Raw genomic sequence first — 16,671 nt, 5'->3', positions numbered from 1 at the left:
AACAGAGAATAAAGATTATTGAGATGTAACATAGATAACGCATGGACATGGAGGTTCTTCCAATTAAAGTATTCCTTCAAGCATCTGGACAAAAAAGGAGGGTTTATTATTGCTGATCCCAATCCCAGATAAAGGAATAGAGTTGATAACATTAAGTAGAGTAAGAGCCAAAGAGCACCAAATTTTTGGTTTGCTTAGAGCCCCAAAACTTGTTGAGCTGCCCTTGATATATATCTTTATACCTTAATAAGCATTTAGCATGTTTTATTGAATTTTAAGAGGTACAAATCTTTACTACATATTTACAATCATTTTATGCACTAAGAAATATCGGATCAAACGTTTGACAAAGTCAAGAAAGCTCTTATCGACCACTTTATTGTTTTGACATGTATCCCAACGTTTCCCCACATCTCGGTAGTTTTGTTCATTGTTGATATAAATACACAATCATATAGAAGCTCCCCGTCACTTCCTCTTCACATTAATATGGAATGGGTCTCTCTAGAAACCCTAGCCGTCGACTTTATCTCCTATCTTCCCATTACATGCCACCTCCATCATCTCCAACGGTTCTCCATCTATCATCGCCCATCACCCTTTATACGCCGTTATCCTCACAATCTCTTCCATCTATTACCATCACCGCTTTCACCCAAAACTTTCACCCTAAATACCACCACCAACGGATCATTCTGATCCACCTTTGATGCAATGACAAACCTTGGCTACCATGATCTTCAAACTCCTTCATCGAAGACCATCACAAGTCATCATCCGCTCCGCTAACGACCATAACAATCACGATCCGGTGGCAGAGAATCGGCACTTGGTCTACACATATACGGTAAGATGACTAATTACACATGTATGCTCTTGATTTTCTGGTTTGGCGAGTTGGCTATCCCCGTTCTGGCAGAGGTCGAACTCCACAGAGAAAAAAGTTCAAAATCGAGAGCAGATATATAACAAAAAACAATGAAATCAGTCCAACGACTCTTATCTCCTCATCTCCTGGTACATTTAAAAGACTCCTTTATTTGGTTTGATTAATAATTTGTTTTCTTGATTACTTGATCTCTCCCTCTCTCTTTCTCTCTCTAACATGTGGTAGTTTTTCTATGCGATTGTAATCTAGGGTTTTGAATATTAATGTTTTTTTATTTTCAAATTTTGCTTGGATAAAAACCTGCAATAGAGTTCAAACCACTTTAGAAGGTAACTGTCAAATGTGACCCTTTGTTTTTTTTATGGGAAACTACAAGAAACCTAACCACATAAGGCTGGTGTTAGTGTAAAACTATGTTACAAATTCTATTTTTTTTTTTACTTAAGGTAGTATAAGATACACAACAAAACATCATCTCCTTCTCTCTCCACCCTGCTATTCTTTCTTGGCATTTATTAATTCTTCCCTTTCTCTCTGTACTACACTCGAAGGAGCCAAAATATATGTCTTTTTTAATCCCAGCCCAGGTATACTAAAACAGTCAAACCGTAGCCCTAAGTAAATGATATCTTGATTTGGTTATCATTTTTGTTTAAAAAACTTTCTGCTCTTTTGGTTAAAAGTTTACTCAAATTTGATTCAGTTTTGAACCTATTTGGTACTATACATGATAAGTGATCTTGTTTGATATTTCTATCATAATTTTTGTAAACTTTAAGTTAATATTGTTTTTGTTTATGTAACTATGAATGGTACAGAAATCAAATAATGACATAACACCGGTTTGTATTAGGTTAACGGAGAATCTATTATGATCAAAATGATGGTGAAACTTTAATTTGTAGTGATAGTAAAGAGGAAGCAATATTTGATGAAGAAGAGGAAAAGGAAGAGTTAATTGAGTATGAAGATTACATCATCAGGTTAATGTATCTCAAATTATTTACTCTTCTGATCCTATCAACTCATTTTTTTTGGATACCAACACATGTTCATGATTTTTTTATAATTTCATATTGACCATTCAACAACTTGGCTCATCTGATGTTGTTTTTGTTTTACTAGGAAAACGGTTGCCCACAAAGCCTTCTGAACTCGAGGTAAGAACTTGTACACCTTGCATTTTGTTTTGTTTATGCTCTCTGCTTCTTTTTCTTTTTGTTTATTTTTATGAAATTTAGGGACTTTGTTTCTACAGGTGTCACAACTAGCATTTTGCTAGAAAATTCTACTCTCATGCAATCATTCACCTAGTGTAATAACTTGTACTCTAAGTGACTACTATACTCGATGCTCGTTCAAATACATCTCATATGTTCAAATAAGGGTTGGAAACCCTAGAAATCCCGACTCACGTTCACTATGGACTAGGATTCTCTTATTTGGCCTAATGGACCAATAAACCTTCAAATTGAACTACTTTGGGCCTAGAAACCTTAAATGGGCTCTAAATGGACCCACTTCCATAAAACTCTAGCATTTTGGGCCATTTTGGGGTCCAAAATAAATTAGTTTACCATTAATGGGCCTTATTGGGCCATTAATGAATTAATTTGCCCTAATGGGCCATAAATTCCCCTTTTCTTTCAAAATGGGCCGTGAACCATCTAATGAGGCCCAATGGGCCGAAAAATTTATGATTAGGTTCCCAAAAATCCTAGCTAAAGTTTAATGGGCTCAAACTATCCCATTCCTATTTCTTGGCCCAAAATCTCGGCCCAACATTAAAAAAAAAGAAAAAAAAGAAAGAGAAAACAAGATGAATTGTGCACTTGCCACCTCATTAGTGCATGGGGGATATCCATGCACAAACTCACCATGTTCCTAGGAGACCGATACCCATCAAATATCTAGGAAACATCCTCTCTTCTCCCTCTTTATTACTCTCGGCCAAGAAGCTCCACAAACACACAAACATTTCACTTCCAAACACTCTCAATAAACTACTCCTCCAACCTCCCAAATATTTTCGAGATTTGTGGGCATTCCAAGAAGGTTTTTCATCAATATCACCATCTTTGGTAAGTTTTTGCTTAGATCTATGATTTAACTTCTTGATCTCTTCAAAAATCTCCTCTTACACCCATATTTTTGTGGATCATGTTCTTAGAACCATCTAAGTTCAAGATCTACTCAAGAAAGCTTGTTAGGATAAAAAATCTTCTTCCATTTCTTCATCAAAACCGATCCATCACCCCAAGGTGAGTTCATACCCCCTATTTTTGATTTTTACTTTGTTTAGGGGGAGAATACAAGTTGTGCTGTGTTGATCTATGTGTGTATGCATGAATATGTAACGACCTAAAATATGACCCAAAATTTTTCGTTTAAATAATACTAAGGTTATCAACGATCTATAATATATCATAAAACCGTACGTCATAAATCCCAAAAGTTATAATAGAGGTTTCATAACAAAAGACTATAACAACATATCGTAGTATATGAAATAAACTCCCAGGACAAAAGCTGAAGTTGTGGTGTGTGCAATGCCGTCATCCCGAGCCCTTCCCTTTGCTTGCGGATGATGAGTACAAAAACTCTAGATCGATTAGATCTTTCACAGGTATGATTATAGAGATCGAACAAATCAAAAACAGTATGAAAGAAAACACTGGATGGAATCAAATGTATGCTTATGATTCAAAACAAAGTCACGCCTCAACAGAGCTCGATAAAGAACTTCCGCTGTAGAGGCAAGCTAGGGTTTACAAAACTTAGAGTAAAATACAATAATGAAAGCGGTGATCACTAAGACTGCATGCATGCAACTTATATACTAAACCCTAGTACAAAACATGCACAGTTGGACAGGCCCAATACCGGCAATCAAAATTGGGCTAAGGACCGAGCCCATGACGCAATCTATTAACCCCAACAATATCCCCCTTTGCATCAAATGAGGCGAGAGATCATTTCTTCTGTGTGGGCTTCACTGCCTTTACAACTTTAAACAGACGTGGAATTATTGCAAGAAGTGTCTGTCGAAACTGTAAGTACCACCTCAACATGTCAGTGAATAATTTCTTATCAGCGGCACTGTTCTGATCACACCTCTGGATGATTTCTAAGATATGCTCCAGGCATGATGTTGAGAAGAGGTGTTTGTCAACAAGAGCGAACATACATTTCTGACCTTCGCCCCTAAGGAACATAACAGTTTGGTAAATTGTATCAATCTTCCCCTTGACCATAGTGTTGACATTGCCAGCCTTGCCCATAGCTTTGATTGTAGTTTGTTTGTGAATGGCTGAGGCAATCTCCTGGTCCATCTCCGCCACTTCGTGTATGTAGCAAACAAGCATATGCTTGATATGATCAATTATTGGCTGGTACTCCTTAGGATTCAATAGAAGAATGTTGTTGAGGAGTATCCAGTCATGGGGATTCAGGTTCGGCAGATCAGCGAGGGTGAAGCTATGAACTGTGCCTTCGGAGCCTCGAGTCACTTTAAATTGAACATTGACAAACTTCCCCGCTGAGTAAGGCTTTAAAACCTTGACAGTTGTGATCTTTTTCAAACTCCAGGTCAAGTACTGGGGTTGAGCAAACTCCAGGTAAAACTCCAACAGATCCCTATATACCTTCGGTTCTAGGGAAGGAACAACAACAGTTGAATTAAAGCAATGGAAGACAAATGCCTTTCGGGTGATTGGCATGTCAAATTGTGCATCCTTGGAGTTCTTGAGCCCAAAAGACATAACTGGCTCAATCCAAAGAATGCTCGGCTCATCAATCGCGCATCTCTGGAGCGAAACTGCAGTCCACACGGGAAACATGGACTTTTCTTCTCTAGGAGCTCAGTCTCCTTGTTTTTCCGCTCCATCTCCGCCTATTGTTTCTTGGGATTTCTTCCAGATCTTTTTCGGAGAGATTTGTCTTCTGAAACGGATTCTCAGGATTTTCAGCATATACATCATCCTCATCATCCATGTCATCTTCTCCAATTTTATTCTTTTTCTTCCCTTTGTGACTCACCGAAGCTTCATTACCCTTCGGTTCAGATGATGGTTTCGGTTCAGTAGGAGGTTGAGTTGGCTTGTCTCGAGTTTGCTTTTCTCCCCCTTGTTTCAGCTAGACACCAGTCACCGGAACACCCTTTATACGACTAAGGATGTCCAATGTTGTCCTAAGCTTATCAGCCAGATACCGACGGGTGGTAATAGTGATGATTGGATCATGTGCTTCAACGAGATGAAGGAGGATGGAGTGAACATCAGCCACCGAACTCCGAACGACCTCCTTCTTGGACTTGAGATCATTGAGCTCAGTAGTGGCAGTACGCAGCTTGAGGTTTTGCATTTTCAGCTAGGAGGTGCACCTGTCAAGCTCATCCATAATGCGATTCTCTACAGCCAATTCGGCCTCAAGCTGAGTGAGACGATCATTGATGTTAGCATGTAGAGATGCATTGGCTGCTTCAATGGCTTGTCGTGCCGCTTCAATATTTGAGCGTTCAGATTGAAGAGACCGTTGAAGGTTCTCTACTGAAGCGTTGACAGTTTGAGCATTCTTTTGAGCAGCAGCCTGCAAGGAATCTAAAAACACTTGAGCGTCAGAAACTAGTTTATCGACTTTTGTGGTCGCTTCCTTGCATTCTTTAGTCGAAGCATCAACAGCCATTGAGGCTTGTTGACATTGGGAAGTGGAGGCTTCAATTGCTTTGGCTGCTGAAGATAAAGCAGCACCATGTTCAGTAACAACTGAGGAGAACAGGGACTTCAATGCAGCTTCAGAATAAGTGACGGAGTAGAGGATGAGAGCAGTTGATCAAGCTTTTCATTTACTGCCTTGAGATGACGTTTCGTAATAGGCTCATAGTCATCATCATCGCTCTGCACTCGGTAGGGACTAAAATATGTGGAATCAAATTCCAAGTCCTCACCGCCTAGAATAGGGGTTGTTTCAGTGGATTGTGTGGGAGATAAGGGTTTTGAAGTACGTGGAGGTTCGGTTGTGACAGGTGGTTCGGTTGTTATTGGTGGAGTGGGTGCGGTAGAACGAGCACCTGTCGTAGTAGTGGTTGTGTCTGTGAATATGGGAGTAGGGATGGGAATTGTAGTGAATGGTTGAGTGGTTGGAATGGGAAAAATGGGAGGGATAGATATAGGGATGGTTACAAGTGGAGGTGAAGGAGGGTGAGAGCGAACTGGAATTTTTGGGGTAGGGGAGCGAGGCGGAGTATCACCTCTGCCCGAAGCCTCTTCATCAGAGCTTTCGCTCTCAGATGCTGAAGGAGAAGTAATCTTGTGTTGGGGAGGGACATACTCAGAATCTGAGTCACTGGAAGATTGTAGTATTAGCCCCCTAGCTGGCTTCTTCAGCTTCTTTGGTTTGGGAGGAGAGGTAATAGCTCGATCAGACTTTCGCTTCAGAGGGGTTTTCGCCTTGGTGGGTTTGGAAACCTGTGCCTCTTTTTGGGTTTCCGCTTTCTTACCCCTCTTTGCAGGTTTGTTAGCCTCATCAATAGAGTGAACCATGGCTAGGGTAAGCTCTCTCGGACCTGAAGACAGATGCTTTCTGTATTGTTGAAGAACGTTGCTCGAGGCAGAAATAGGAGCAAGCATAGCCTCCGAAATAGATCCAATAAACGAGTACTTGGTTGGATCGGTGACAATAATCTTCGTAGTATGAAAGGTAGTAATGGAGGAGAGAAGAGAATCCGCCATGATTGGAACATGAAGGCGGTTCATTGCCCAGTTGGTGATGATCGTCCAAAATCTCCCACACGAGATCTCAGAATGCCTGGAAGAAGAGACCAAGCTTTGTACCAACTGCTGCCAGATTATAGTCCCAAAATCTAAGTTGATCCCATGGTACAACCCATAAAGCACAATCATGAAAGACTTGCTTGCACCATCGGAGCCAGCGCTGCGCTCAGAGAGTCCTTTGAAAAGCAGCATGAAAAGGCCACTCCATTGAGGAGGAAGGCAGGACTTCTTGAACTTGGTGATGGTGGTAAGGGTTTCGGTATATCCCATCTGATAAAACATAGAAAACTGTTGACCAGTGGTAATGGATTCAGGATTTACCAGAGATTGATCTTGAGAAAGACCAATTAGGGCACAGAAGCAGTGCTTGGAGATAGAGGTCTTCTCATTGTGGATTTCGAAGTGAATCCTTTCATGAATCTTGTCGTAGTAGGCAGTGGAGTAAACCAGTGAAAGGCACGACATTGGAACGACTTCGACCTTGGTGAGCGCTTCGACGAGTGGTGAGTATTTGAGACACTCAACGACGTACAACATGTAAGGCTCATAAACAAACAGAGTGAGGTCGATGATCAGGTTGTGTTGTGGTTTGATGGTGAGAAGTGGTTGGCGAACAGAAGTATCGTGAACTGATGAAGAATCTGCCATTGTAGTTGCTTGAAGAAGATGATGAACAGTAGGAGAGATCGCCGTTGTTCTTTGAGAGAATTTGGGAAGTGGTAAAGGTTAAAGAGTGCCATTCTCATCCATTTTATACATACAAATAGGAGATAGAAAAATCCGGCTGAGATCATGGATTATTTCAAAAATAGCGCCTGGTTTGACGTGTGAACAGTTGGCATACCGAGGATGACGCAGGAAAGAGAAAGGTCCTTTCCGTTTTGGCATGCCATTCCATAATTTGCGCTTCTTCAAATTACCAATCCGATTGGATAAACGATGAGTCGGCTTCCACTTTATCCCAATCGACACTCCTTCAACATTTGAATCGTCACTACCTTTGATGCTTTATTGAACTCCATTAATAGAACCAGAGTGTGGAAAATTAAAATTTTCGTGCATAGAGTGTGAAAGATAAAGAAATAAAACAAATATTTTGGGATAAGTTGTGATGCCTTAAATAGACAGAAAACAATGGATTTTGGGTATGAATCACTTCCTTCAAAGTCAAGAGAGACATTGAAGTGTTTGCTCAGTTTCCCATTAAATAACGATCAATTACTTGTTAAGAAGTATTGAAAGGCATCTTTTAAAGATTATAAAGGGTGGATCTCGCTTCAATTCATGAATTCGATACTCGACATGAGACCGAAACTGAATGAAGTACTTGTGAGATCATTGTGACCTGTTGAACAAGTAGGTATGATAACTGTGATAGTGACAAGAGAAAATATAGAAATCTCAAAAAATAAACTGGATCTTTAAGGGAAGAAAAGCCTTGGTTTTAGACAAATTCATAAAAGATCACGCAAAAATAAAAGAAGATTTCTTTAGGTAACAAGTAAGCTCTTGAATATGAGAATTCACCGTCAATTCATTGGAGGTGTTGAATTGTGGGTTTCACTTAGTACATAATGGCATGAGACTAAGATCATTAACACATATTTTGTATAACCATAAACCTCAGTGGTAAATGCTGAGAGTCTTAGGGGTTATATTGGTGATACGAAGTATAATGGAGAAAAATATTGGAGATGGTATATGAAGCGAATGTACCTATGCTTTAAAGAAAAGAGTGACCAAGCAGAAAACTCTAAACACAATATGAGTAGAGTAAGGTAGCTCATGATAAGAGTGAATATTACAGCCTGAATTGGGAAAACATGATTTGTATATATATCATGTTATTAAGGCTTCACTCAAAATCTTTCGAGGCTTTAGTCAACATACAACAGCATGCTTCTAGGGACACCTAACTAATGGAGTAAAATGAAATAAATAGACCCGCTTGAGCTCCACCATTGAGAAATACACTTAGACAAATAAAAGTGTTAGAAAGAAAGGAAAGAAAATATTTTTGTATTTTGTGAGAATTCACCAATTGAATCGAAAGAGAAAAATATTTTTGGATTTTATAGGTAATTTTATGAGAATAAAAGTGAAAAATATTTTTGGAAATTTATATGTGGGTAAGAAGGATTAAAAAAGATTACAAAGAAATACAGTTAAAATGCCTTGTTAAGAAAAAGAAGGGAACGAGTTCAGAAGGACCGAACCCGAAATAGACCGAACGTTCGGTTCATTTCGGTTCTTGGTCAAACTTCACCCGAAATAGACCGAACCCGAAATAGACCGAACGTTCGGTTCATTTTGGTTCGCTCTATTTTGCTTTTTACCTTTATGAAAGCGAAGGCGTTTTTGGTACAGATTTAGCTTGCATCATTCCTAGGCCTTGTAGAATCTTATTGAAGCTTGCTTCAAGTAAAGCCTTTGTAAATATGTATGCCAGTTGATCAGTCGTTCTGATGAAGTGAATTTTTACGTTACCATCTTCGACGTGATCCTTGATGAAATGGTACCTCAGTTCTGTATGCTTAGTCTTCGAATGTTGCACTGGGTTGTGACATATTCTAATTGCGCTTTCAGAGTCGCAATATAGTGGGATTTTCTTCATGTTTAGCCTGTAATCCCTGAGTTGACTTTGTATCCAAATGACTTGAGATGTGCAGGATGTCGCAGCAATGTATTCAGCTTCTGCAGTGGATAGAGAAACTCAAGGATGTTTCTTTGATTGCCAACTAACCAATTTACCATCTAGAAATTGACATCCTCCAGTTGTGCTTTTACGATCTAATCCACAGCCACCTAAGTCAGCATCTGAGAATGCTTGAACAAAGAATCCTGAGATGGCTGGATACCACAGACCGAGAGAGGAGGTTCGCTTCAGATAGCAAAATATGTTTTTCACAGCTTGTAAATGAGGTTCGCGTGGATTGGCTTGAAATATTGCATAGTAACAGACTGAAAACATAATGTCAGGTCTACTGGATGTAAGATACATCAGAGACCCAATCATTTGTCGATAGAGTGTCACGTCAGCTGCTGGTTTCTCCAATGAGGGTGTAAGCTTAGTTCCAAAGGCCATAGGCACTTTCACTTTGGAACCTCCCATCATCCCAAATTTAGCTAATAAAGTCTTGGTGTATGCCTCCTGATTAATAAAAATGCCTTCGGGTCCCTGTCTAATGTTCAATCCAAGAAAAAAGTTAATTGGACCCATTGAGCTCATCTAAAATTTAGTTTCCATCAACTTTCTGAATTCAGCTGTTAAGCTAGGATTATTGGAGCCAAAGATGATGTCATTAACATAAATTTGGACTATCATAAGGTGGTTACCTTCTCGCTTACGAAAGAAGGTTGAGTCAACCGAACCTGGTTTGAATTTAGATATTTTTAAGAAACGAGTGAGAGTTTCATACCATGCTCTGGGAGCCTGTTTGAGGCCATATACAGCTTTGTCAAGGACATAACAATGATCTGGATACTTCTAGTTCACGAAGCCTGGCGGTTGCTCAACATATATGGTTTCTTCAAGTTCACCGTTGAGGAAGGCACATTTGACGTCCATCTGATAGACTTCAAAGTTCTTGTGAGCTGCATAAGCAAGAAAGATACAAACAGACTCTAATCTTGCAACTGGAGCGAAGGTCTCTTCATAATCGATTCTCTCTTCCTGACAGTATCCTTTGACCACCAACCTCACTTTGTTACGAATGACATTCCCTTCCCTATCCATCTTGTTCCTAAAAACCCATTTGAGACCAACAACTGAAGCATTCTTTGGAGCTGGAATAAGACGCCATACTTTGTTTCTTTCAAACTTGTTTAATTCATCTTGCATGGCTTGAACCCAGTCTGAATGATCAAGCGCTAAGTTAACAGTCCTCGGTTCAACTTTGGAAACAAAGGAGTTGAACATGCAAAACTCGACTTTAGAGAAGAGTGCAGCCTGTTTCGCTTTGATTTGAGAACGAGTTAACACATTTTCTGAAGATTCCCCGATAATTTGACTTTCAGGATGATCTTTGGTCCATTTGATAAGTGGAGGGAAGTTTGGATCATAGATGGGATTCAATTCAGCATTTATTTCTTCCTCTAGCTCAGACTGAATGTCATCATCACCGATGTTGGTGTTCTCCCCCTCGAAGACTGACGCATGTTCAGTATCTGGATTGGTGTTCCTTTCTTTGAGTGGACTCTCAGAAGAGTTTGAAGAACGAGGCGATAAGCTCTCCCCCTGGAATGATGAACCTTGATCATGAAAAAGAGATGGACCCTCCCCCTCAACATCAGGATGGTCACTTACAGGTTCGCTTGCTTCTGGTCTTTCGGTTTCTTTAGATTGATCGTTAGCCATCTTTTGAGCAGCGTCGTCAATAATTTGTTTTAAACTATCAACTTTGTTGTCTTTTGCCGTAGATTCAGAGTCAATTTCCTTTTAAGGCTTGTCAAACAAAAGCAAGTATTGTTCGAAAAGATTTGAAAGAGAGGCCGTAACTTGACCATTCTTTGGAAAGATCTCTTGCATTGCACCATTTGTTGATTTTGCCTTCTTAACATAACTATCATCAAAGGTGACATAGTATGTTTCTTCGATCTTCTTTGAGCACTTATTGAGAACTCGATATGCCTTGGAGTTCAGGGAGTAGCCTAAGAAAATTCCTTCATCAGCCTTTGCATCAAACTTGTTCCGATTCTCTCTTGAGTAGAACACGAAGCATCTTGAACCGAACACATGAAAGAATTTCACATTTGGTTTACGATTGTTCAAGATCTCGTAGGGAGTGATAGAGAATCGTTTGTTCAAAAATAATATGTTTTGGGTATAACAAGCAGCGGCAATTGCATCGGCCCAAAAATACAGCGGCAAGGAGGCGAAGCATAGCATTGTGCGAGTGGCTTCACATAGAGATCGGTTCTGTCTTTCAACGATACCATTCTGTTGTGGAGTGTATGGAGCTGAGAAGTTGTGAGTCATTCCCTTTTCAGTGAGAAAGTCTTCAAAGTCTTTGTTCTTGAATTCCAGACCATTTTCACTTCGGACGTTGCGAACAACCTTCCTTAGTTGAGTCTCGACCTGTTTTATGAAGAGCTTGAGCCTTGGAGTAGCTTCATATTTTTGCTTTAAGAAGAACACCCAAGTGAAACGAGAGAAATTGTCCACTATTACCAGAATGTATTTGTTTCCCCCAATGCTTTCAATGGACGAGGGTCCACATAACTCAATATGTAATAGCTCCAATGGTTCTATTACCTTAGTATTGATAATAGAAGGATGACTTTTCCAACTTTGTTTTCCCATTTCACATGCTGCACAAAGATGTTCTTTATCAAATTTTAGAACCGGAAGTTCTCGAACATGATCGCCCAAAACCAGCTTGTTGATATCCTTGAAATTTAGATGAGAGAGTCTTCGATGCCATAACCAGCTTTCATCGGAGTGAGCTTTAGCGAGTAAGCAAACTGCTGGTTTGCCCCGAATGGGGTTTAGATTCAAAGGGTATATTTCCCCATTTCGCTTGGACTTCAGCAGAACATTATTAGATCTCTTCTCGACAATCTCTGAACCTTCATCATCAAATGATACTTTCAATCCAGTGCCAACTACCAGTTGTGATAGGCTGATAAGGTTATGTTGGAGCCCTTCAACATAAGCCACTTTTCTTATAGAGAACTTGCCATTAGTGATCATTCCATAGCCTTTGATAGTACCAAATGAGTTATTGCCGTACTTCACAATGCCACCATCCTTAAGAGACCGAAACTCCCTTAATTCTTCCTTCCTCCCTGTCATGTGACGAGAGCAGCCACTATCAATGTACCATTCTTCGTCGAACTGCTCGTCACGAATTACCTACAAAAATTTTAAGCAGATTTAGGAACCCAAAGTTGCTTGGGTCTTCGTGAGCCTTTTATAGAACAAGGTGTACTAAGAGAAATATCAACTAAGTAAGTACGTTTAATTAAAGTTGTTTCATCTTTTCTTTTTATAGTGAAGAATTTAATTTTGGTTAGTTTAGATTCAATGGGATTGGAATTAGTGGTGTTTCCGTCAGCATCCTTTTGGATCTCTTTTGGACGTTTGTTATCTTCTTGAAAGAGCTTTCCTTTTCCCTTTAGATCTTTTGACGAAGGAAAACTAGAATTGGAGGTGTTGGTTTTAGAATTGTCATTGGATCTTCTGAGAGTCTAACTGAGCTTGGAGGGATGAGGACCGAAACCGCTCTTTCGGTTGATATGGGACGGAGGACCGAAGCTCTCCTTTCGGTTCCTGTTGGTTATTGGATCAAAACTTTCCTTTCGGTTCCTGTTATTCGAAGGACCGAAACAACCCTTTTGGTTCCTTTCGGTCGAAGGACCAAAATCACCCTTTCGGTTCCTTTCGGTTGAAGGACCAAAATCACCCTTTCGGTTGATATTGTCATGAGGACCGAAACTAGTCTTTTGGTTCCTTTCGGGTGTGGGACCGAAATAACAATTTTCGTTCCTTGATTCCTCTTGATATTTGTGCTGCTTTTCAATCCTTACATAGTATGGATTTTGCAATCTCCAAAACTGTTTCCTTTTTGAGAGATTCTTCTTGTATCTCAGATTTCGTTTGTGTTTATGATCAGCCACCTGTTTTGGATTCCTGTGGATGTTAGCCTTTTTCCTTGATGCAGGAGCATCGTCACTTTTCGTTGAGGATGTTTCGCTAGTGGCTTGCATAGGTTTGCCCGTTGAAGTTTTGGTTCCACTTATGCTCGACACATCATATCTTGTTGGCTCATTAAGTGGTTCGGGTATGTATCTACCTTTCACTCTCCATGAAGTTTTCTGAGATAGACCCTTCGTCTCATCAGCGTTGTCTATTGGGGCCGACCAAAAAAATTCGTCACATCCGCCAGCATTGTCTTCTTCTACCATAGCTATTAACTCTACAGTTTGTTGTGGAGTGACACCTGGTATTGTGTAGACTTGATTTGGAGTGGTTTGTACCTTCTGGTACACTACAACTTTAGCTTTGAGAACTTTGGTTTTGTCAGTAGACGAGCGAGCGAACTTAACAGAGTTTTCAGAAATTAGGCTTTTGCGTGACTTAGGTTCACTTTTGATAAATTCTGAGTAGTCCACCACATTCTCTACAGAGATTTCACCCAGATCATCATCCTCATTAAGTTCAGATGCATTTTCAGCATCAATTTTATTTTCTGAACTTAATTTGGCATTCAATGAGTCAAATTTCTATACAGTTTCGGTTCTTAATTTCAATCTATCATTTTCGTCTAACAGATTTTTGAGCATGTCCTTGTGGTCCTTGGACTTTATGTAAGATTCAATTTTGTCCAGACCTATTTTATATGCTGGAGAAACCTCGTCAGAAGATACAACGCTTTCACAGTTGTAGGCTTCAGCATCGATTTCATCCTCCTTTAACTCAAGGAAGGGTAAAATCATGCGATGTATCTTCTTCCCTATTTCACAATCAAGATGCAACTGAGTGATGTTAAAATAGAGTCTTTTAGCAATTAAACAAAACACATTTCGCTGTTTAAGAAGTTTGAGATTGTCTCTTTGTAAATAAATTGATTCATCCTTAGATCTAATTAACTCCTTCTCTTTCTGCTCGATCCACATTCTCCTTTCATCACTCTTTGATGAAATCCTGCTGATTTGATCAGTTAGGTTAGAATTTGTGACACAGGTTTGGGTGAGACTGCTACTTATACTTGAAAATTTAGATTTTAAGCTATTTAATTTCTTTTCATAGTTAGTAACAGGTATTTTTAGAGAGACGATAATATTTTGTACCTTCTTGATCAACTCATCACATTCGTTGATCTGTGCACTGACAGGTTTGGCAACGAAACACCTGTCCTCTCGCTCCCTTTCGTCTTCAACTCCCCCATTGGTTGTGTATCCTCTTAGTTGAGACACGCCTTCGGTTACCACAAAGCACCTTCCTGTAACACGTTCTTCTTTTGCCAGCACAACCTTCCCATGAGTGGGCTTTCGGACTTCATCATCCTCGGAATCTATGGACCAAACTTCCAAACCACCGAATTCATCACAGTTGTCTGTACCCTGCACAATTAAAGCATTCATTGTTGTATTGTTAGCTGCAGACTTTCTTTTCTTGATTTCCTCCAATCTTCTCAGGAGGCTCGCTTCCTCATCTTCTTCATTTGTCTTTTCTTCCTTCTTTCTCAGCATGCAATCTTTTGCAAAATAATTCTTGCCTCCATAGTAATGCAGTCAAATCCTGAGTCGATCTCCTCCAACTTTCGCTTCCTTCTTTGACTCTTCAGACTTTGACCCCATCTTCAGTTCCTCCTTGATCTTTTCGGTGCCGTAACTACCCTGCCAATTTCGGTTCTTGTTGGCTGGGAACTTCTTCTTAATAAATTTTCTAGGGTTTGACACCATCAAGGCATATTCATCGTTGGTTAGATCATAATTGGCAAGATCCAATTCCTCTTCTTCTTCAATTGAGCTTTTTCCTTTCGAGATAAGAGCTAAAGAACCCACACTGGAAACCACGTTCGTTTCCTTAGACAGAGCACTTTCATGAGATTTCAAAATACCCACTAGTTTCGCCAAAGAATATGACTTGAACTATTCATGAGATTTCACTGTAGACACAAAAACCATCCATTCGGATCTGAGACCGTTCATAAAAGTAACCTTTTGTTCGATAACCTTCCTTTCGATCCCATGTTTTATCATCTTACTTAAAAGATGAATTAAACGATCAAAGGCTTGAACAAGTTTCTCTTCAGGCTTCTGCTTAAAGTCTCCAAATTCAGATAACAAGAGAGTTTGAATTGAATGTTCCAGATCTTCATCAGTAGAATACAATTCTTTTAATCTATCCTAGATCTCTTGAGCCGTGGCACATGAACTTACCAAACGGAACGTATCTGACTGTAGCGCAAACCTAATCATCCTCAGAGCTTTTATGTTGCATTGAAACTTTTCTTTCTCGTCTTGAGGAATATCTTTGACGTCGTTAACAAGCTGATTGTATTCCTTTTGAGTTTTAACAATCTTAGAGGTGCTTGAGTGAGCAAATGGGCCAACAGTGATCGCTTCCTAGATCAAGTATCCATTGTCCTCCGATCCAATCACATAATCTTCGAAGTGATGCATCCAGACTTCATAGTCTTGTGTATACAATATTGGTATCCTTGTCGTCAAACCAATGCTGTTAGAGATGTTGATTGGATTGGCTTGTGAATCTTCCATGGACATTATAATGACTTTTGATCGATAACCTGTAAAAGATCAGACTTGTAATATATCGTTAGGGTTAGATCAACAATTAATGAGATATGTCAATATGGAATGACGGCTCAATTAATATCAATCAATGCGGAATTAAAAACCCTAATAATTTCTTTGACAAAAGAGATGTGTATGAATCACACAGTCTCCTGCTCTGATACCAATTGATGAGTACAAAAACTCTAGATCGATTAGATCTTTCACAGGTATGATTATAGAGATTGAAAAAATCAAAAGCAGTATGAAAGTAAACACTAGATGGAATCAAATGTATGCTTACGATTCAAAACAAAGTCACGCCTCAGCAGAGCTCGATAAAGAACTTCCACTGTAGAGGCGAGCTAGGGTTTATAAAACTTAGAGTAAAATACAATAATGAAAGTGGTGATCACTAAGACTGCATGGATGTAACTTATATACTAAACCCTAGTACAAAACATGCACGGTTGGATAGGCCCAATACCGACAATCAAAATTGGGCTAAGGACTGAGCCCATGACGAAATCTATTAACCCCAACAGCGGAAGTACCTGAAACCAAAACAGAAACTGTAAGCACAAAGCTTAGTGAGCTCCCCCAGACTACCAAATACCATACAACCATATAAACACATATTGGGCCTTGCCCACTGCATCAGACCGAAGTCCGGAAACTGCATCAGACCGAGGTCTGGAACTAACTAGGGCCTTGCCCTCTGCATCAGACCGAAGTACGAAACTGACTGGGACCTTGTCCCCTGCATCGGAT

The sequence above is a fragment of the Lactuca sativa genome, chromosome 5 (assembly GCF_002870075.4).
Source record: "Lactuca sativa cultivar Salinas chromosome 5, Lsat_Salinas_v11, whole genome shotgun sequence".
Lineage (NCBI taxonomy): Eukaryota > Viridiplantae > Streptophyta > Magnoliopsida > Asterales > Asteraceae > Lactuca > Lactuca sativa.
Note: the sequence above shows the minus strand (reverse complement) of the source record.